This window comes from Triticum aestivum, chromosome 5D (genome assembly GCF_018294505.1).
Source record: "Triticum aestivum cultivar Chinese Spring chromosome 5D, IWGSC CS RefSeq v2.1, whole genome shotgun sequence".
NCBI lineage: Eukaryota > Viridiplantae > Streptophyta > Magnoliopsida > Poales > Poaceae > Triticum > Triticum aestivum.
This window is the reverse complement of record NC_057808.1, coordinates 516,482,986-516,507,613: the sequence shown is the minus strand read 5'-3', so window position 1 is coordinate 516,507,613 and position 24,628 is coordinate 516,482,986. Positions and strand designations below refer to the sequence as shown.

Below are 24,628 nucleotides of genomic sequence, written 5' to 3'. Positions count from 1 at the left end.
CGAATACATAATTGTACGTGCATTGCAACAGGTTATCGGATGAGGCCAATCAATAATAGTACACTATTTGTACTAGCTTCACATGCTGCACTATCTCTACGTCTACGTACGTAATACAACAAGTTATAAACTTGAGACCAGCCACCCATCCTCACAAAGAACACTTTTTAACCTAGCACAGACTCCAGGAAATTTGCCCACAGTGTGAGGTGGGCCATATGTTAATGTGTTCGCTGTACGTAACCAGCACCTCGAATCCTCGACACTACTACTATAAGTAGTACTAGGAGTAGTAGGGTGGCATGGGCCAGAACAAGCATTCATGTCCAGGAGTACGGCACACGCCACCAGCACGACTTCCATCTGACACCATATTTCTTGGAGTCCGTGCTACAGCAATCTCTTCAACCTAGTCATTTCTGTAACTCAGCCATCGCGTGGCGGGTGAGGTGGGGGTTTGCCGATAGTTGGTTTCCAAAACTGCGGTCCCACTTGTAAGGCCAACTCCAACGCATGACCCCAAACGGACCTCCGTTTTGCCCGGATTCTATCCATTTGGGTAGGGCAATGGGGTCGTGTCCGGGCCATTTCTCGGATGCGGTGGTCGTGCGCCGAACGCGCGACCGCATCCCAGCCGCGTACATTTTTCTTTGCAAACACATATCTTTTTTCATCATTGATTTATTGGTACATGGAAATACATCACCAAAATTTTGACTAGAAAAGCAAGACCAAAGAAAACAAGAACCACAAGAATACACTTTAGAAGATATCCAACTTCCATAACTGCTCCTGTAAGTTGGATTAGTGCCTTCTCGATGCATTCATTGTTGATCTGCGGAGGCTCGATCTTGCGTGCTTCTTTCTTCTTAGAGTGTAAAGAAGTAGACGTGTCTAGCCTCTATTCTATCAACAAGTCCACTAGTCTCATCTCTAGCCTCTATACTAGCTAAAAGTGCTAGAACATCTACTAAATTGTGCTCTATCAATTCTTGTGAACCAAACACCCAGATTGGCAGAAATCCTGTGTTTTTAAATTATCTATTTTGCACGTGCATTCCTATCCTATTCATGTCTATTTCCTATCCCTGCATTGTTAGAATCCTCAAATTCAAACAAGCCCTTACACAATTACTTCTGTTACAGATATGTGTCAAAGAAAACCTTGTGTGGTTTGTCCTGCTCCTGCGGTGTTGTGTTCCACCCCAGCTCAGCTGCTCCAACGACGAAAGTGTTCACCACAGCAGGGATCCGCTCTCCAGACTGTCTTTCACCGCCTCAGATCTTCTTCCCCGCCGCCGGCAGCCACGACAACTGCATTACCATCATCAACTGAGCAGATACCTTGAGGACTACACGCAAGAGAGGTCGCACTCTTCCGTGTCTGCTTACGTTATGCATCGCTTAATATGATGACATGCTACTTTATCGTCGTGTTCACCTATTAGACTCTGAGTCAGGTCCAAACTTATGCTGAAACTTGAGTTTTAAAATGGTTGTGGGGTACATATTGGGGCAGCAATATGTACTATCTGTCTACTATCTGGTTAACCTCGGGTGTCTACTATGAGTTTCATGTTGGGTGCAAACAAACATTAAAGGAGCCATTATCTGTATTTTTTAACTATAACTATTATCTGCCTGCTATCATTGGTTTTGGGTCTATCCACAGTTTGCTACCATCACTCTGGATTTGTGCATGCACTCCTTACATAATCTCACTATGTTTTATTCCTATGCATGTCAGTTATTGTACACAATGGAGCTGAACATGTAGAACAAAAGAGACGAGCCTTGCGTGGCAATAAAATTTCATGCAGATGTCGCTCCATGGTGGGCGCAAAGGCAGCCCCCCTCCACGCATTTCGGATCGTAATCAAGAGGAAGAAAACTGTTCTGAGGGGGATTCAGAAGCAGAAGACCACTCCTATTTACCCCATGAGGTCTTCGCTCTAACTTGGCATGTTGATGTTGGTTATATGCATATGGTGCCTTGCATTGCTTACTTTATACATCAAATATGTCAACTGCTTAGTTTAGACATGCTTTGTGTGAATGCCATCTGTTTAGTTTATTCATCGTTTATGTGAATTATGCAATGCCATCTTGTTTAGCCGGGCATCATATATGTGAATTTTGCAATGCCATCCTGCTTAGCCAGTCATCTTATATGTGAATTATATCAGACCATCCTTTTTTTGTTATGTATTACATTTGTCAACAATGTTAGTACATTCAACTACTCTTTGTGTGCATCAGCCATTTGACACGATGAAGGAAAATTCTGGAGTGAAAACAAGGTCTTCAGAGCAGACTATGCTATCCGACGAAGTGCATATCCCACTGGTTATGGATAGCTCATCAGAGGAGGATTCAGAGACAGATGAACAGTCCTATTCCCCCCGAGGTGCATGCTCTAACTTGGCAGGGTTATGTTGCTCATATCGTGCGTATGGTATCTTGCATTGCTATGTCATTTGCTTAGTTTAGACATGATTTGTGTGAATGCCACCTGTTTAGTGTCTAATTACCATATATGTGAATTATTCAATGCCATCTTTTTGCAAGACATTATATATGTGAATTATGCAATGCTATCTTGTTGCAAGGCATTATATATGTGAATTATGCAATGCCATCTTGTTTAGCCAAGCATCATATATGTGAATTATATCATGTCATCCTTTTTTTGTATTTCTCATTGCTTTTGTTGACAATGTTTGCATATTCCACTGCTCTTCCCGTGCATCAGCCATTTGAATTGGTGATGGAGAAATCTGGAGTGAAAACAAGGTCTTCAGAGCAGACAATGCTACCTGGTGAAGCAGATATGTTGCTGGTTACAGATAGCTCTTCAGAGGAGGATTCAGAGGCAGATGACTAGTCCTATTATCCCCCTGAGGTGTATGCTCAAACTTGGCAGGGTTATATTACTCATATCATGCATATGTTGTATTGCAATGCTTAGTTTTTACATCATATACGCGATGTTGAATGCCATCTCCTTAGTGGACACATCATATATGCGATTGCCCTCTGCTCACTTCCTTAGTATATAAATCATATATTTGAATTATATCATGCCATGATGTTTACATAGACAGCATGTATCTGAATTATGGCATGCCAACCCATTTTCTAAAGACATAATATAGTTATATCATCTCATCCTGTTCACATAGTCATCATATTTTGAATTATGTCATTCTATCCGTGAATTATATCATACCATCATGTTTCCATCGATGGCATGTTTGTGATTTATGGCATGCCAACCACTTTAATGGACACATCGTATAGTTATATCATGTCATCCTGTTTACATAGTCATCATATTTTGAAGTATGTCATTCTATCCTGTTTAGTTAGCCATCATACATGTGAAATTGTGTCATGCTATTCTATTTAATTAGCCATCATATATTTGAAATTGTGTCCTGCTATTCTGTTTGGTTAGACAACATAAATGTGAATTATTTCATGCCCTATTTTCTTCCCTACTATCCATTGCACCTGTCTATCTTACAATGTCTGTACATTCAATTACTTTTCTTGTTTATCAGCCATTTCAATTGGAGGGGGTGATGGCAGTATCTGTGGGAGTAAAAACACGGTCTTCAGAAAAGATCATGCTACCTGTCGATGGAGATAAAACCACGGTTGTACTTGCCCAAGAACCAGCCCCACCACACATAACCCAGACTCACGCAGATTGTACCCCTACCCACTTGGACAGAGAACTAGCTACACCCCTTCTAACCCCAACCCCAGCAGATAGTAACCCAGTTCCCATTGACACAGCACCGTCTCCACCACAGAGCACCCAAACACGAGCAGTTAGTAAGGCAACTGCAGTGCCCAAAGAAAAAGAATTGTTCTCAGGTCTGGTTCCGTAGCTATGGTTCATACTACTTTGCTCTTGCATCACTGTATTTACTCATACCAACTAATTTCAAATTTGAAGGATGCAATTGAAACTCCAATGGCGCAACAGGTATGTTTTAAACTTGTTTCTTTAACGTGTTTGCTGTTGTAACTTGCTCTATGTTGATTTCAGTTTCAATTGAATAAATAGTTATGTTCTCATGCCATGCACATTACAAGTGTTGTTATTGTTGTGTAGTTTCCCACACTTATATTCTGTATATGCTGCTTTGTCTTAAATAGATATGATTCGAACTGTATCTATCTTGATTTGGCAACATAAACTAGAATGATATAGACCATAAAGTGACCATACTACATAGATATATGTTTGTTTCATGCTGTTATCCTGTCCACCTTACTACTGAACTGGTTTACCAAAATGAGTTTCATATACTACATTGTAAACCTGTGATGTGTTTGTTTGTTTCTCCTTTAGAACGCGGATAAAATATTGGAGAAGAGTACCCCGTTATGCAATGGTAAAGGAAGTAATGCAGATCAGGTTCAAGATAGTGAGACATCCCTGTTGTTCTCCAAGAAAGCTAATAAAAACTATATTGAAGACACTGAGACAACCCCAAAGTCCTGTCTTGATGTAGTGTTCGAGTTACTAGCTACTACTGCTGGAACCAGCTCTTCGTACTCGTTGCCTGAATCAGTTCGGCTTCTTGAGTCTCAAATTCAAGTTGAAAGACATCGATCAGATGTTATGCGACGGGAAGCCGAAGGACTGAGGAAGTCCCTGCAGAATTCAGATGCATACTTTCTGGTGCAACAGCAAGTGCTGGAGGATTTAAGCGCCAAACAAGAGAAAGTTAATAAGCTTGCTAAGCATCTTGCCAGCATTATGGGTACCCATGATATTGTTTCTTGAGCTCTTCTGAAGTGGTTTCAGTTCTGGACTTGTTTTGCTGCGGCGTTTATATGCTGCTTTGTTCCCTATATTTGCACTGGCGGCGAACTTTGATGCCCAGTGGATGTAATATGTGTAATAGCCGTGATAGCCTAGCGTAAGTTACTTGCTTATTTATTTCCGTTGTCTTGTTTATTTGTTTTCTTGTAGTCAGTGCATTTCTTTTTCCGCGGTTTGCTAGTGGCCGGAATAACCTATTTTTTTAAACTAGGCGACATTAACAATGGGCTACATATTTACTGTAGGCCTCCTACGGGCCGTAGAAACAATGGGCCTTCTAAGGGCCGTAGACACAATGGGCCTTCTACGGGGCGTAGACACAATGGGCCTTCTACGGGGCGTAGACACAATGGGCCTTCTACAGGCCGTATCATCAATGGGCCTTCTACGGGCCGTATGATCGGTTGGCCAAACATGGGCCAATAACAGACCACATTATGGCCGTAAATGGGCTAGAGTTGAAATCGTCCGTTCATGGGCCGACCATAACGGGTCGTCGTTAATAGGTCATATTTGATGACGCTATGAAAACGGCCCAACGTATTAATGGGCCACAAACGGGCCGACTGTAACCACGGGCTGTATTTGGCCCACAAGCTAAAAATGACAGTAACGGGCCGAAAGTAAACGAATGCTGGAAATGAGCCAAAGAATAAATGGGCCCTAAGAAGGCCGAAAGATAACATGGGCTGGAAATGGCCCAACGGAATAATGGGCCGTTAATGGGTATAAAGTGATACACTGTTCATTACGGGCTAGTTTTACCACGGGCCGTTAATGGGCCGAGGGTTACTAAGGGCCTCATATGGGCCAAAAGACGTCATGGGCCATACATGGGCCGGAAGTTAAAACGGGCTGGAATTATATTGGACGGCCCAGATGACGCTACTGGGCCTAATTCGGATAGGCCGTAAACGGGCCCTGGATTAGCGGGCTATAAATGGGCTATATGCGAACATGCCGTTAACAGGCTTGCCGTGGGCCGGGCCGCCACCTTTTGACCAAGTCAAACGGGCCGGCCTTTTCACAGGAATGGGCCTCTGTTGGGCCGTGCCACGTGTTGACGTATCATAGGCGCTTTGGGTCCAATGAGTGGATGACATCTGCCCAACAGTGAGCCGACACGTGTTTCCTCCAGCTAATGATGATTTTACACGTGGAAAATCCCCATTGGTCGGGGCTGTTAACAGGTTATCGGATCCAAAACCGGACCCGATAGCTTAATGGCGTTCCGTTACGGTGGATGCCACATGTCGGTCACCCTTGACGAAAGCACTTCTGTGACGCGTGATTTATTGTCATGGAAGTGGACACTTCCGTGATGATAATTTTGGTAATGTCATGGAACACTTCTATGACATCACATGTATGACTATCTTGATTCTGTCATAAATTTGTCATGGATGTACATGCATGACAGAAAACATGACCTACTGTGACAAACACGTATCATCACGGAAGTGTATTTTTTTGTAGTGCAAGACCCTCGCGAGGGGCCAAGCCTCGCGAGGCGGACGACGCAAGACCTCCTCAAGAGTGGCCTCGCCAGGCAGGCTCGTGAGGGGCGGAGAGATCAAGGCAAGGCAAACCTCGCGAGGTTCTCATGACGTGAGCCATGACGATCGAGACCAGGCGGGCGCCAGTGCGCGCATCGTCCTTGTTTCCTCTATGGTGCAAAGGAGGCAAGCGCAGGCGCGGAGTATCGAGGCGCCAAGCAAAGGTTTCCATATTAGTGCAACGAGACCAAGACCAGCAGGACGGCAAGATGGAGGTCACCATGGAGCCCAAGGCGGCGTCACCACCAGAGCCTTTTGCAGGCGAAGACTACTTTTTTCAGGATAAGCTGTACTAGCTGTCCCCTTTCAAATTGGCCGTTGTTGGCTCCCTTCCCGCTCAATATTTGGGGAGAGGACCAGGGCCTCTATAAATAGGACTAGCCACCACAGTAGAAGGCAACTGAGCCTGAGCTGATCGAATCCACACACACTCAAGTTCGCCAGACACAAGAACACCTCAACCTTAGGAGGCTATTCTTCCCCTTGTACTGTTCATCATCAGCCCAAGAGGCAATCCACCACCGCCACACTGGAGTAGGGTATTACACCACAATGGTGGCCCGAACTAGTATAAATCTCGTGTCCCTTGTGCTGTGAGTTCGTCGAGTTAGTCCGTGAGATCTTAGCAAAACTAGGACGTGGATCGGTAGGGGGGAAATCTTCGTGCGCACCCCAGTGTTCGAACCTTGAGGGTTTTGCCGGAACCCGTAATCTGACATCCACCACTCACCATCTACCTTGGTTCGTGACATTTTTGAATTGAGCCCTATAAACCGGAAAGGAGGGAGTATAAAACGTCATCAAGCCACATGTATTCCTTCTCATCCAACGACCTAGACTGCTTCAATGTTGAGCGCTCAACACGTTTAGCATGCAGTTAATTTAATGCCAAAAATAGTGCTAATCACATAATAACACGCAAATAATATGCTACTTAATATCCGCATGCACTTAATATACTTCCAAATTAACATGCATTACACATACACATTGACTATTACAATACATGAAACTGGTGCCGTAACTTGTGAACGCGTCCAGATATGGTCAACGGCAACATCGCCCGCGAGTTCTTCGTTTTTGCCCGTGCGTCTAAACGCAGAAGGGGAGGAGAGAGAAAGAGCACATATGGAACCCACCAGTAAGTGAAGGCGAATAGTACGTGCTAACGAGCCGGTCCCACTAATGTACTAAAAATAATATTACATGTTATCCATTAAATAGGTTGTGGTAATATAAAAACATTATATGAACAAAGGGGGGCTACAACAAACATTGTTGTTCTACGTATGTTGCCTATTGATGTACGGCTTGAAGGCCCTGGTCACATGTCGATCCTCGTCCTTTATTTTTTAATTTTTATATAGGTGGGCCCCTTGGTGTGTAGTTTGTGGCACTTTAATTTATGGGTCAAAATTTATTCCATTCCAAGTGGACTATCGGTTTGTAGTTTTGTAGCTTATTTGTAATAATCAGAGTTTTTTGCAATAATAATACCATGGTGCGATGTTGAAGGCGAGAAAAGACGTGCGAGAGAGCGATGACCGAGCCAGAGGGAAATCAATTGGGGGAGGTGTGGGGGTTGCAACGGTGTTTGGAGTAGTTGTGGGCCGAATGCTACGAAAATATAATCTACCATCGGAATAAATGCCTACACAAATTAATCCAAGGTTGGAGTCCCCCTCGCAATGTAAATAGCTCCGGCTTTGCGAGGGATGGACAGGTAGCTTCAATGTGTGGAAGATACGGCGTGAGAAAGCAAGGTCAATCGAGAGACATAGATAGAGAGACAAAGTGAGTGTGGTCCGACATTCATTGAAAAGATATATATGCTCTGGAGAGATATTGTCCGATTGAGCTTTTGGGAAGGGTGAGGGTTGTAAGATAGAGCTTGAGAGATGATCCAGTCACAAACATGTAGATATATTTTGTGCATGGGAGGAAGCAAGGTCAAATGATTACATGTATAAAGGGAGAGAGATTGAGCGAGTGTGGGTTGTCGTGCGATCAAAAGAGTGATACGGGTTGGAGAGAGTGACCTAGATAGACAATGTGCGTGAGAGAGTATACAATATGAATATGTTGAATTGGGCTCAAACATGGAGATATATCGTTTGTGTCCGAGAAAGAGCGAGGTCAATCGAGACATACAAAGAGACACAGAGAGAGAGGAAGGGAGAGAGAGCGAGATTGAGCGAGCGTGGCCCGCCATGAGGTCGAAAGAGTGGGGGCGGCTTGGATGGACTGACCTAGATAGACAATCTACGTGAGAGAGTATAAAGTGTGTCGATCAAGGCCCGGACAGGGAGGTATATCATTTGTGTGTGAAAGAAAACAAGGTTAATCGAGACTCAGATAAAGAGAGCGAGATTGAGCGAGTGTGGCCCGTCGTGCGGAAGAAAGAGTGAGACAGTCTCGAGGGAGTGACCTAGATAGACAACGTGCGTGCGTGCGCACGAAAGGTTGGGGGCTAGATAGGCAATGCATGTATCTATCGAGAGACGGTGAGAGGGGGAGAGAGAGAGCTCGGCATGCGGTGTCATGGTGGGTGTGTGAGGTAAATACATTTGGTAACAGAGTGGAAAAGGGGGGTTGTATAGTTGAGAGAGTTAGAGATCGAAACATGGAGAGAAATAATGAACGTGTGTCGGAAAACGATAGCTTCCTAAGGTGGTTAGGAGAGGAAGATTGACCGATACAGGAAGTATGTAGCGTGTGTTCCGAGGGGGGGGGGCTAAAAACAACATTTGAATGTAGATGGTACTAGAATTAATATCGATGTTTCAATTCGGTGTACATTGTAAGATTTGAACTGAGGACCATGCATATGGGTAATTATTTCAAATTCGTGCCATACTAGGTTTGGAAAAGTTGACATTGACTCGATTATTGTGCTATTTTTGTAGGTCATATGTTTGAATCCATCCAAAAGTTTTCTCACTACCATGGTGTTCATCATATACATATGAATTTGTATTAAAAAAGTAGCGTGGATACAGTGAAATGCGAAATCCACGTTAGAATTGGAGATCGCTATGTGACAAACACTCTAATTCAAATAACTAATTATGTGTCACACACTCTAATCCACGTTAGCGTGGATACCGTGGATACCGTTTTGTTTTTTTTTTCAAATAACTCCTCATTAATTACTTTATAGTATCTCGTTTCGAATGACTAATTATTTGCAAGGAAAACACGGGCATGGTAATACATACAGATTCGTTTGCAAATGAAACAAGATTCGTTTGCATTCTCAAATCTCCTCTCAAATGTAGGCACACCAGGCAGACCAGGGTCGTGTCGTGGTGGTCGCGTGTGTCGTATGGACGCTTAGCACCCAGCCACCCACCCCCTCCCTCCCCCTCCCCCCCAAAAAAGGACGACGACAAAATAAGTTCGCGCTTCCACGTTTTGGATTGAAATATCTGGCGGCCCCAATTCCAGCCCTGCAAAATCTCCCTTCTCCACCGTCCCCTTCTGCGCCCAGATTGCTCAAATCCCCAATTCGCCACCAACCCAAGCAAAGTTCGAATCACCCCTTGTCTCGTCTCTTTCCCCACCTCTTTTCCGGACGACGACGACGAAGACGACGGTCGCGCTTCAACACCACACCGGAGCTACCTCATCTACGCCCTCGTCCACCGCACCGGGTGGTCCACCGACAATGTCGGCAGCCGCATCCGACGTGCCTCACAGACACTGACTTCCACCGCATCAGGTGCGCTTCACCGACGCCATCCCCCACCTCACCGGGGCTACTTCACCGAGAACATCGTCGCACCTCCGCCCCCCGAGGCTGTTGGGGCTTCACCAACGGTCTCGTCCACCGCATTGTAGCACTCCGCTGCCACACAAGATCTGCATCCGTGCGCGGCCAGCCAACGCCAGCGCATCACCCTCAAGGGCTCTAAAGTGACCCGCACTGTAGCTAGGCGAGCATTCCCAAACGCCGGCCCGAACTAGGTATCCACACATCACTCCCTTTCACCGCTCTCTTAGCTTACACGCCAATGCAACTCTGACTTTAACTCTTATTTCTTCTGGAGATATCATCTGAAACAAGCAAAACCATTTTTAGCGAAGCATGACGGCGCTACGGGATCTAGTACACATCCTGCACACCCGTATAACCTTGTAAGTATCTGTCCTCCGGTACAACAGCAAGGTCGATTCCTCTTATTTGATCAACCACTCGCCGTGTCAAAAATGCAGAGGGGGATGCAAGGAGCACAAGGCCTGCACATCCAAGCAAGTGGTAACATGGACTTGTACATGGAACATCCCAAGCCGAAGCAGAGCTGCATTGAGCTTGTACAATGAGCTAGCGTAAGTCCCTGCATTTCATTTAATTCGTACTGGCATGCATGTATGATTTGTGTGCAGTGGTGGATCCATGAATTCAAGTTACCAGGGGCGAACATTTAACTTAAAAAATACGAAGGCACTTGCACTCCGGAAATGAACATAACTTGAGAAATGTGAGCTACATGCACTTTGAAAACCAGCTAATGATCCAAAGTAGTTCAGATTATAAAATACTAAATGATGCAAGCACCAAAAAACACAAAATGCAACATGGTGTACAAGGACTACTAACATGGTCTGTACCTGCTTGAATTATTCGTTCTCTGGCTAAAAATATCGAAGTGTAATTGCACCTACAACCAGTGCGCAAATTGCATATCAATATATCTATCCCGCACAAGTATGCTAATAGTTTCAAACAACATATTAGAAAAGTATTTATGCTATGTTGTCATGATACGGGGACTTTCTAGTAGATGGCCTCGATGTTTCCTCAAGCCATGAAAATGTACTATAATTTGCTTGTCATCAATGCCTGCAAATCTCTATGTCTCTCTCAACATAGAAGATCATCATTAGACAGTAAATCCTTCAATGGGAGCTTGCAAAATGCTTGCATTAGATCCCTCATTAGACACTATATGTTCATCACCAGGAGCATGTAAAATGTTTGCATCAAATCCTTCATTAGCAGTCTGTTCATTAGACACTTCAGGCTCAAGAACAACATGAGCTTGTATGTTTGCACCAGAAACTTGATTAGATACATCAGATTCAGTCAGTTCAGTATTGATTGGGGGAGTTATAAAGTAAGCAGAAATTGGTTTCATTTTCTCATAGTTTCCCTACATACAAGCAGTTTTACAACACCATCAGCTTTAACTATTGGCCAGAAATTGAACAGTTGAATTAGATATAATCAGGGATGTGATGTACCTGCTCGTTGCGCATGCTACTCTTGCAAACTGCGACTGTCCGTTTGCGCAAGCTCGATGCCATGCCCGTGCTGCCCCCGCTGCCTCCCACATAGGCTACACCCAGGGTTGGATCTTCATCTTCTTGTCTTTCCGTTCAATTGAATCCCGGCGACCGCCCTACAACGAGGGCACGAGGAAGTGCTGTGTCGGTCTGTCTAGCGGCGGCTAGGTTAGGAGCGAACCAGACTGGAGGCTGGAGCGAACGAATTGGGATTTTTCCTGTTGTCGATCGATATGGGAGGCGCTCGTTTGGGCCGCGAGCCTACTATAGGGCCTGCCTTGCACTTACGTTATTGGTCCATCCAAATTGAAACATTTTTCTTCATTTTTTACATTGCATGTTTGTGCGTTGGGCCGAACAAAACTAGCCTGGGCCAACCTGGACGACTCAAACTAGGTGCACACTTTCCAGCCACCCGAGGCGGCCGCCCATACCAGCCCCTATGGTGACGTCGCCCCTTTTTGTGTGTATTTTTTGGAAATGGAGGCATGCCCCCGGCCTCTGCATCATGATGATGCATGCGGCCATCTTATTAACAATCCAGAATGTATCGTCATAAAAGTCTTACAGCTTGCAAACGGAGCAAAACAAAGTAAAATAAGGAAAATTACATGCGGACAAGGATAACCGGTATGGTAATAAGAAGGATAAGCTCCCTAGACTCCTATCCTATTATGCGAGCGCTATCCGAACCGGTTGAATATAACCCGAGCTACCATCTCCCATTGGTTGCACCCAGTAACCAAAGGCTCCCTGGAGTCCATAGGAGTGAGTAAGGACCACGTACGAATCCAAGCTGTAGCTCTGAAAATAACCTATAGTAGCCTCGACATGACGAAGCATGGCGGCCCTCTTGGCGCGCGCTAGCTGCAGGTCGTCCGCATCCGGCTGTCCCTGGATCCGGTTGCTGACACGCCTGCCAGCCGACAGAGGATCCTTTTTGTGTGTATGATTGGGGTAGTGAAAAATATTCCAGTGGTGCTTTTGATTTACCCACAGAATGGTTGAATTGCTTGTTTTTGTGAACTGAGTTCGCCAATAATGTGAAGGATGCCAGTCTTTTCATCCTATTGTAGAGTGCTTAGTCTCGATATGCCAAATGTAATCGCATGAAATATACAGTAAAAGCCAGTGTGATGTGTGTGGCTACAACTAGTCTGACTACACGTCCTCATATAACATATCAAGGACACACCATCTTACCAGATTAACCATTCGACTTACCAATGCAGTGTGGGAAGAAAGAAGTATTGGGACTGCGTATCCAAGCAATTGATGCCATGGTCTCCTTCATAGAACCTTGTAAGCGAAAAAGAAGTTGCAGTGTGCCTGTACAAAGAGCTAGCGTAAGTTCAGTTATCTACTTCTCGGAATTTTAGTTAGTCACTTATTGCAAAATTGTTCAATTACGTTGCTTGGCTTAATTTAGTTTGCTACTGATTACATAATGCCATAGCCTGGTAATTCTATTATAGACTGCGCCTATCTATGTGTTTGGTACTTACTGTTAACAATTACCTGTTTGCCTGATCTTAAATAGCTACTTAAGCACGTAGATAGCTGGTCATATGTTCTTCTAGGGTGCAGCAGAATTCACGTGTAATTTACGTTCTAATACCCTGTTTGTTTAAATGGTTTGATGTTATCACTTGTAGCACTAGTAATGTTTGCATGTTCATAGATAGACAATTGTCAGGTTTATATGAGGGATACCGTCTTTTTAACTTATATATGTGTTGGAATCATTTTGCTTACATCAAAGAAATTTACAGATGTGTGTGTTGCTGGTAAACGGTACAGACTTGTTACTTTTATACGTTGCCAAGAACTTGTTAGTTTTAGTAGTTCATGTGTAATTAAATACGTTGCCAAAACCGGTTAGTCTTACTAGTTTGATGTTAGTTTCTTATGGCTCTTGCAAAACTTTATTTATTGATTGCTAACATTCAAGTTTGCAGGATCCAACAAAAACTCCGTTGGCACAACAGGTATGTTTTCAGAAACTTCCTTGTTTACCTAGTTTGCTGTTGTAACTTTGCTGTAATCATCTTACCAACTTCAAGTTTTCAGGATCGAATTGGAAGTCCAATTGCACAGCAGGTACATTTTCAAAAATATATTTGTGTAACAGGTTTGCTGCTATAACTTGTTGCTCTAATCAAGTTACTGACTACTCAACTTTTCAGGATCCAAGAGAAACTCCAATGCCACAACAGGTTCCTTTTGCAAAACTTGTTTGTTTAACTGCTTTGCTGCTGCAACTGGTTGCTCTAATCACGTTACTGGCTACTCAACTTTTCAGGATCCAGGAGAAACTCCAATGCCACAACATGTACCTTTTGCAAAACTTGTTTGTTTAACTGATTTGCTGCTGCAACAACCGGTTACAATGATGTTAATTAATAACTACTTTTCAGCATCCAATTGAAACTCTTTAATTCCTTGTTTGTTTAACTGGTTTGCTGTTATAACTCCTAGTTGAGATGTTTTGCTAACTTCAACTTTTCAGAATCCAATCGGAACTTTAATAGAAAAACAGGTTAGCCCAAGATCAAAGAGCGAGGTCCCCATGGATGTTGTATCATCCCACAGCAATGGTACCGACCCAATCGTGCATCATGAATTGCCAACTGCTGATGCTCTAGAGGCTAAACTAGTGGTAGAAAGAGATTCTGCTTCTGCACTTAGAGATGAAGTTGACATGTTGAGGAAGCAAACAGCACAATCACAAGCAGTACTCAAGACAACCATTAAATATTTGGTGGATTTCAAAACGAAGCAAGCTGAGACTGACCGCATTGTTAAGGTCCTGAAGGAAAAAAGGAAATTAAATTCCCACTTGGTAAATCATAGGTGAAATGTTCTTTCCATCGTTGAATAACCTTTGTGTTGTTTGTTCATGTAATCAATCGAACCATTTTTTTAGAGATCATGTAATATTTTTTTTTGTTTTTTGGTTTGTAATTTTATTTGAGCACAAGTCTGTATTAATTGATAAGACTCGGAGACATTTCATTTTGATTGCTGTGCCAGACCTACAAATATGCCAATCGGGCTGAATGTGCATTCAACAATAATAGTAGTATAGATGGACCATAAGTGGCACGCATCGGAAAGGGCCAAGATGCTGTAGTAGCTTCGCTAAAAAAAGGATGTTGTTCTAGGAAAAAAAAGTATAGCGGCCTGGCTTATGTATGTTAGTTGATATTATTGATCCATATACTCTATAAGTGTTTTATGTCTGTTAGTTATGTACATTCTTGATTGATTAACTCGGTATTTGAATCTTGATACATCGCTTGTGTACATATCTAATTGGGAGTACACATTGTGCTGCATGTGACATTTGAGTTGGACATAAAGTGTTCCAAATATTCGAATTCACCTTAAACAGGATTCTAACTTCTGAATTTGAGTATCGGCATTTGTAAATCATATTCATATATGATAGTGGAATACATCTTTGTCGTGCTTTTGAAGATATATAAAAACACATAGAATGATTTATAAAGATTCGTATAGGAATACAAAATGGATTCGAATTTAGTTGCCAGGGTAAACGTGGATGCTTATTGTCCCAAAACTCGAAAGAAGCGGCAAAATGTCTACTCCCACGTCGGCTGCCCGCAGCCAAGTGTTTGGGAGATGGAAATTACTGTCTACCCAGATCTGGCTTCGGGCCATAAATGGGCCTTTATTAAGCAGGCCGTTATTGGGCTGGCCAACTAGTACCTGAGTAAGTACTACGGGCCTTTGATTGGGCTGGCCTTTTTAACCTGTATGGGCCTCTGTTGGGCCCTACCACGTGTCGACGTATCATAGGCATGTCTCCTCCAATGGACGGGCGACATCTGGCCCACCGAGGAGCAGACACGTGTTTCCTGCGGCCAATGAGAATTTTACACGTGCAAAATCACCATTGGTCCGGGCTGTTAACGGGTTATCGGATCCAAAACCAGACCCGATAGCTTAACGGCGAGCCGTCACGGTGGATGCCACGTGTCAGTCACCCTTGACGAAAGCACTTCCATGACGCGCGATTTATCGTCATGGAAGTGGACACTTCCGTGATGATAATTTTGGTAATGTCATGGAACACTTCTACGACAACACAGGTATGACTATCTTGATTCTGTCATAAATTTGTCATGGATGTACATGCATAACAGAAAACGTGACCTACTGTGACAAACACGTATCATCACGGAAGTGTATTTTTTTGTAGTGCTTCATGGTTTCTTAAATCCAGGAGATCCGTAACTCCGATTGCGCTGAAATTTTTACACGATTTTTTTCCATAAATTATCTTTCTTGCGCCACAAGAAGGGCTCCAACCGACGTTCGAGGAGGGCACAAGACACCAAGGCGCGCCTGGGCCCTGGTGGGTTGTGGGCACTGTGGGCCCCCGTTTGCGTTCATTCCACCTCCTAAAAATCACATATATTTCAAAATAATTCTCCGTAAATTTTTATCGCGTTTGGACTTTGTTTGATATGGATTTTCTGCGAAATAAAAACATGCAACAAATAGGAACTGACATTGGACACTGGATAAGTAAGTTAGTCCAAATAAATCATATAAAAAGTTTCCAAAAGTATGTAAAAGTTGAATAATATTGGCATGAAACAATCAACAATTATAGATACGACGGAGACGTATCACTAGCTAACTAACCAACCAAGATCACTAGCTAACTAGCTACATAGTACAGGGTCGACCAAGCACGGAGAAAGAGATGTCACTTCTCTTTATATGTAGTAGCTAGCTAACACAATATGAAACCCCTAAACCCTCCAAAACCCATAAACCCCCCTTAAAAAAAGAACCCTTTTGGTCCTGGTTGGTGTTACCAACCGAGACTAAAGGTCCTCCTACGTGAGTGCTACGCAGCAGCCACGTGGAGCCCCTTTTGTCCCGGTTCGTAGACCAACCGGGACTAAAATATTTGGGCTTTAGTCCCGTTCTTTTTGCCTCTGTTGCTGAACCGAGACTAATGGGCCTCTGGAACCGGGACTAATGGGCCGTTTTCTACTAGTGTATCCCTTAAAGGTCAGATCAGCACACCATAAAAAAATCAAAATGTTTATACTTGATTAACATATTTGAAAATTTATGTCTCCCACTCACACTATAGAAAAATATTACCACCGGTAATCCCCGTGCTGGCCAACATCACTCACAAACCGTACTAGTGGCGTGGCTTCCTGAGAGTGGCACCCTTAAAATCCCTTCATTCTTATCCACTCCCTCCACACAAATCCTCCGCTTCTCATGCCGCGACCCTTCCTCATTCCATCTTCCCCTTCCCTCACCCGACGTCATCGATCACCCATGGTTTGTCGGCTTCTGACCGACCTGGCCATGCTGCCGCGGCATGAACTTGTGACCAGTGTGGACAACGCCGGTGATGCAGAGCTCGGACGGGATTCTAACATTGCTACAACTACGGGAACATTTTCGATGTTGCATATAAGCCGTTGATGCAAGTCGGCGGTTGGAACGTCGCCCATGTTTCAGAAACATCATCAGTGTTTGCGGACCAGGGGACGCAGCGGGACGTATGGTGGGAGTTGATCAGAAGTGGGGACGCAGTCAAATAACGCGTAGCGCCATCCTTAATTTAGCGGTGGGCTTGGGCTTGTTCTTTTTTTAGGGTAAGAATTTGCTGGCCGTGAAGGGAAGCCCAGCCGTGGTCGGTTTGGAGCCCGTCCAGAAGGTGGTAGAAGCCCAGCCCAACAAATACAGGAGGAGGAGGTTGCCGACACTCGCACGCGGGAAATAAGGGGAAAGCGAAAACTCTGGCCACAGATTGATAGATAGAATTGTGATTTAGGGTTCGCCTTCCCTGATCCCCCCGCCGCCGCCAGCGCCGTGGCCCCCCAACCCCACCCCTACCGGTGGATTTCCTCCATGACTCTAACCGAGGGATCCTCCATGGCCAATCGTACTGCAGTCGGTGACGACCAAGAGGAGAAGATACGGACCTCCCGCCCCATGTCTTGGTTCCCTCTGCACGCCCCCCACGACTGCGGCGATCCTCCCCCAAAGTCGGTCGTCCTCGACACCCTGGTCTACGCCAACGACTGCACCAACGCCTCCACCGCCGAGGGCTTCACCAGCAACGGCGACGCCATCCGCCTCACCTTCTAGCCCGCGCATCCGCCGCTCATCTCCTACTTCACCGTCCACCTACCCACCCTCCTCCAGGACGGATCCACCACCTCGCTCACCCTTCTGCCACGCCTTGTCTGCACCGACGGTGACCTCGCCCTCTTCCGCGTCATGATCGACTCTTCATACATCGACCCGGACCACAACAACTACATCATCTACCGTGCCGGCGTCAACAAGCTTGAGGTGCTCCCCACCCACCCCACCCGCTTGTTCGCCGACTGGTCAGTTGCCCTCCTCCGCTACCCCGACAATGGCAGGTTCTTGGTCGCCAATCTTCGTTCAACTTACGACCTTGGGCAGTACGCCCTCGATCTGTTTGACTCCCGGTCAGGCACATGGATCACCAGGCCCATGCGTACAAAACCTCCACACGAGGACTGCTACTACGGCACTCCGACCAAGGTGATCGCCCTCGGTGGCGATCGTGGTTCAGTCGGCTGGGTCGACCTATGGAATGGTATCCTCATCGGTGATCTGCTCCCCGGCGGCGACGGCGATGACAACAACGTCCTCCGCTTCATCCGTTTGCCCATGCTTTTGGCGCCCAACAAGATGACCCCGAGCTGTTTGTCTTGTGACTGGGACGTCTCTGTCGGCAGAGACGGCTCCATCAAATACTCAGAGGTGTGGGCTCATCCTGTCCCTGGCTCACCGACCTACATCTCCGAGGACTGGGGTGCTGCCATACTGACATGGCTGGAGTCCAAGAAGAAGTGGCACATCGACCTCAAGCTCAAAGCCTCGGACATCATCGTGGACGAGACTCACTCCCAGTTGCTTCCTCAGCATGATGTCAAGGCCACAACGAAGAATGCAACCTTGAGCAGACTTCACACAGGACATCCTGCTCTCAGCTTGCATGATGATGATGTTGTTTACATCATGGCCAAGGTTGACCACATGGACGACGACTCGTGGATGCTTGCTATTGACATGAGGAACAAGAATCTAAAAGGAGTGGCTGCTTTCACCAGTAAAAGAAGCTTGGGTTTTAGATTCATGTACCTGCAAAGTGACCTCTCGAACCAAGCTCTTCAACCTTCCGCCCAAAAGCAAAAGGTCCTCACGCAAGTCCTACTACATATATGTCCATCTATCTAGTATTTCTGAAATAGTATTGCACTTGGTCGACATCAGGGGACTAATGCAGGCAGTAGTTCACTAACCCTGGATAGCGGGGGCAACCTGCCCTTGGATCGAGTAGATTAGTAGTAACTATTTGGTCACAGTAAGGTTTATGTCCTACATTGCAAGGTATGTCTTTGTTTTGGCCCCTCAAGTATAGTTGCGTAAACCTGTGGTATTTGCAAATATGGCAGGGAAACGGGGGGTGGTTCTAGGTCTCGTCAAAATAAAATGAAGCAAAAATTTGAAGGTGGAAACACAAATGGTAACCCAATAAGTGTTTTAATCAGAGTGATGTCGTCCTTTGGACCTGCTATTTCCTTGCCAATATACATGTGACATCTTATCAACTAGTGTAAGCAGGTTATCACCTGAGGTTGTCTTTTTACGCTAAAAGATTTGCACCTTCTTTATCTCTTCACAGAAAGAAGAATCCTTCTAAAACTGCCAAGCAACAACCTGGGAAGACTCTTGCTAACAGCTGTCGTGTGGAACAAGAAGAACAGGAGCTGAGGATACTCGAGCCTCGAGTTATTACTATTCAGCCCCCCTCTGTACCTAAGGAGGACTCTGTTGGCATATTACCTCCAGGACAGGGGTCTGATGTGCCAGAAGGCATTGGTGCTGCTTCCGCAAATGTGAGTGCACCAATATCATTTACCCTGGAGGTCAAGAATGACGGCGCTGGAGATGCCAATGAGCAAACTAAGGAGACAAGTGCAAGCAATGCCACTGGCCTAGCATCTCTAGGACCATTATCCCCGTCTGATGAAGGCGCGGTCTTGAATAATGACTTGATAGAGAAAACAGATGGCTATCTCTCTGATGAACATTCATTTGAACACAACCAAAGTAAGTTATGAAAGATGTCATTTACCTCTTTTTATCTGTACTTTCATTTGTGCCTATGTGAAGATCTGTTATGCTAGGACATGTTGGAGTTACTATTTCTGTATGACCCTGAGCTGTTTTTATTTTTTGATGCATGTTTATTGCCTATTATCAGCTCACCCACTGGCAAACAAGCATGCCTTACCTACCAAACACAAGGTTTAGTGTGATGTGGTACATCAAACCCTGATTTTTGTGCCTCTTTTCTGAATTCTTTTTACCTTGGGTCTCCCGGACTGTAGAGCTTATGCATACCTCTTTTTGTATTTCATGTTGCATGCTCCCTCCTTGTCTAACTGACCAGAATTCCCTGTCTTTCTAGTCACTTTCTCTTTTGTTAATTATATAGATCGTCTTTCTCAATTTTAATGATTTCATCCTTCTAGATGCAGATTCAAATGGTGATATGTCTACTACAGCGTATCAGTTGGAAGACTTGACCATACATGAGGAAAACAGACCAAAACCATCTGATGATAACACAGCTGTAATAATCCCAGGCCACCTTCAGGTTTCCAATGCTGATTTTGCGCACTTGACATTCGGTAGTTTTGTGTCTGGGACACTCGATGCATCATGCTCCATGATGCCTGCCAATGCACCAGCAATGCCGCCTTTCCGTGAGTTGGATCCAGCATTCTCACTGCTGCTTACTAACCCTCCATTGGCTACAATTGTTCATGGTACACCACAATCGTCCATGAACAATGCAACTGTTTCTTCACAGCCACAAGAGGTATGAACACTTCACTGAATCATGGACTAGACGACAACTCTTTTGAGAGTAGCCATGTGTTACAAATTCTATATGTACGAATTTTGGTAAAAGGGTAAAATATATTTGTTTGGTGAGGAACATGGGTTAGTTGTATACAGTTTTACTTGCTGCACTCTGAAATGTGTCTGGAAGTTGCAGCCTGCAACCAGGATAACTCTTGCTTACTGCTCTTAGTGCAGCTATGCTGCATATTAATTGTTAACTATGCCCAGAGTGTTAGCAATCAATTTTTTGGTCATGTTTGGTCAAATCCTATTGTAGTTACATCTGCCTCGTGCTTTATTTTGTTCAGTTCTTTGTCTTGTGGCTAGCAACACTTACATTTGTGCCTACTTCTGCGTGGGCATTTTTGCTCTAGAGAGCTAAATTGTAGCTGTATTACTCATTAGGATTTTATTATGCTGTTATTTTTGTTACTGAAAAAGCTGCAATTCTGCTGTTCTCTTGTTACGTTAGATGTTCAGTTTTCTTAGTTATTTTTGCAGCACCATTCTAATATGGTTTGTTCTTGTAGAATCTTAATCAAGGTGGTTTATCTAACCCACAGTTGACCCACTCTCAGGGAAGCACCGGCATTGCCCCAGGTCCTCCTCTGCCTCACCATCTTTCTGCCCTTCATCCTTATGCTCAAGGAGGGCTTCCCCTTGGATATGAAAACATGATCGGATACCCATCTTTGCCGCAAAGCTATGCGTATCTCCCGCCTGCTGCCTATCAGCAAGCATACATGAACAGTGGTCTATTCCACCAAGGCGCAGCTGCAGCTCCCAACTCGGGCGTAAAATACCCAATGCCACAATACAAGAGCAATGTTCCTCTTGGGAGCCTTCCACAGCCAGCCTCGATGCTCTCCAACTACGTTGGAGGTTTCGGAACTGCAAATGGCATGCCTCAAAACTTTGCCCTGAACCAAAGCAATCCGTCGACAACCATAGCTCCTGGGTTTGATGGAGCAATGCCCTCCCAATACAAGGATGGAAACCCCTACATGTCTCTACAGCAGGTAACAGATTCACGCAAGAGTGGGGGAACTAGATTTATATTAGGAAAATTGCTAACCTCCATGTTTGTCTGTGTAGGGCGAGAACCCTGCAATGTGGATGCATGGAGCTGGTTCGCGAGGAATGCCGCCTCTTGCTGCCAACCCCTTGTATGGCTATCAAGGGCAGTAGGGCTACCAGGGGCAGCAGGGCCACCAGGGCGGCCTTAGGCAGGGGCAGATGCCATCGCAGTACGGCACAACGCTCGGGCAGTCGCAGCCAGGCCTAGGACCCGAACACCGAAACCCCAGTGATGGAAACTTGAGTGCTGCCGCCGCCGCCCAGGCTAACCAAATGTGGCTGAATGGCTACTGATTTAGCCCCCTTGTCAGTTGTCCTGAATAGAGATATAGAGTTGGTAGCTACTGTGAAATTTTGAAGAGAGGCCCGTGAGATGTGTTCCAGCATGTTCAACCTGTAGTTTCTCCTTGGGACCTCGGCTGCAGCTCAACTTGTTTATTTTCAGATTAGATAGAAAAGAATGGTTTATTGTTTGTCTGTCTGTCTGTTTATTCTTCTTTCTTTTTTCTGTTGTTTATTATATATATTGTGTAACAAAGTAGCACCATTAACTTTTGAGGAGGCGTAACATCAGCTCCTGTTTTCTGCTCGAAGTTGGCAAAAAAGTTTACAAAGTGAATAGTAGTAGTGATGGCTATAAATGGATAAAATGTTTGCGCAATGTTCCAATTCTGTCGGCTATGGTAACTGATTAGGCGTCAAGGGAGCATTTGCTGCATGGTTCTAAGGTTGATGAAAATGAGATATTTAAGTATAAATGCATGAATAATTTAAACAGTACTCTGTCTCTTCCTTCACCGACCAAATGTAATTTGCTTTGTTGCCTCCCGTGTTTTGCAGTTTATCACTACCAAGTACTCCCTCCGTTCGGAATTACTTGTCACAAAAATGGATATATCTATAACTAAAATACATCTAGATACATTCATTCGTTGGACGAGTAATTCTGAACGGAGGGGAGGGAGTACTTGTGACAATGTAAAGTGGGTGATTTGCATGTTACATATTTATCCTGTCATTTGATTTATCTTCTACTCTATGATGTTTGATCTCTTTGCTTCTAGCTGTCGAGATGTCTTCTTATGCCTCTTGTGTAAAACTCCGTGGTCACAATATTTAGGTTGATCCTACACGTGAACGTATTCATGTTGAGTGACATATTCCGGAACGGAAGGCATCTTCTTATACTCCCTCCATTCTTAAATATTTTTCTTTAGAGATTTCAACAAGTGACTACATACGAAGTAAAATGAGTGAATCTACACTCTAAAACATGTCTACATACATTTGTATATTGTAGACCATTTGAAATATCTCGAAAGACAAATATTTGAGAATGGAGAGTAGTAAATTGAAAAATTCAAACTTTTTGATCTGAAGAATGCATCTGTTTTATCTGAAGAATTCAGAGATTTCCGAACTAGGATGACTTGTAGAAACCTATTTGTTTTCTGAAGAGTGGTCATGTTCTCCATGACAGGGATAATCTATTTGTTTGAAATAGAAATCGAGAGAGAGGTTATTGACCACGCTGGAGCACGATCAACCTGACCAGGAAGGTCTATTCCTGCAAGCAATCGAAGAACCAGCAAAAATATGATAAAGCAATCTAAATATTGCGAATATATATGAAGTATTGATAAAGGTGGGGATCTGAAAGCGGTCCTGGTCTGGCTCTTGGACAGAAACGAAGTACACGAAGTTGCAATGGCTAACTTTTTAACTAAACAAATTCCAAGGAAAAAGCTACTAGATGGATCTACTTATATATGAGTAAGGGGTGGCGGCCAAGGAGGTGGGAGGACGTCCCAAGGCTCCTAAAACCAACCCTAGGTCGTACAAGGCTCATGGGCCCAAGTGAAGGTGATGCAACACCTTTGGACTTGTAATTTGACTCGGATTCTGCTGCAACATCACATTGTTTCGTCCATAACTCAACGCTCCGGACGAATTTGAAGGTCATTCCAATTGTTTTGGAAAGTGCATGAAATCTACTTTCCAACAAAAAAAGAATCACCCAATTTGGAGTCCGTATGAAAGAGTTATTGGCGTTTTGAGTCAGGTATGTCTGTGCAGTCCGAATCTGAATCCAGAACATGAGAGACTTGGAATCTATCTTCTCTTGGTTCAAAAGTGACATGAGAGGACTTTTTGAACATCACATAATCTTCTCTTTTTTCCTTATCTTCATATGTGGATTGCACAAATGTCCCATACACCTGCAATTAGACATGGCATAAAAGTCTGTGAAGTATTTTTGTCCTGGATGACATAAATAAACTATTGCATAGTTTGCATTAGAAATCACCTCACAAATATACATGTATGCAATATTTTTGGTCGTATCCAAGGTAGTCCTGTCCTCATCATCCCCCCCTTCTTGACAAAAAGCCATCCTCGGCGTTGCTTAATCTGAAATGTAGCTAACAAAAAAGACAAGGTGTACATGTTGTATATGTATACGTCATTCATTTTTACTTCACTTAATTTTTGCACATATGACACATGTATACATGAGTATCTTTCATAGTTCCTAAAATGTAAAGCCAAAGTATTATCACAAGTATTAGAAGGCATGAAAATATTGCAACTCAATTTGCACATATAAGTGAAGCTCTTATTCATATCAAAGGATTGACAATGTTCATCATTAAACCATCCCAACATTGGTGAATAAACCTTACTTGCATCAAATTAAATGCTACAACATGCTTAAATAAGAAAACATGCAGTAAGTCATTGGACACAGAATCATCACCAAGATTAGAGGTCATATAAAAATGATTAAAAATTGGTTCTTTTGCATCAACAGTTAATTCAATGGGTGCACTCAAAATTGTTGGTATTTCAGTTGTTTGATCACATGACGCATTCAGGACAGTAACAAGATTCTCTAAAATAGGTGGTGTGCTAAAAT

At 44.1% G+C, this 24,628-nt stretch overlaps 1 pseudogene; it reads left to right on the top strand.

Annotated features, from left to right (window-relative positions):
- Positions 1-17,964: 17,964 nt before the first annotated feature.
- LOC123121075 (uncharacterized) lies at positions 17,965-22,005 on the top strand (annotated as a pseudogene).
- Positions 22,006-24,628: the final 2,623 nt, after the last annotated feature.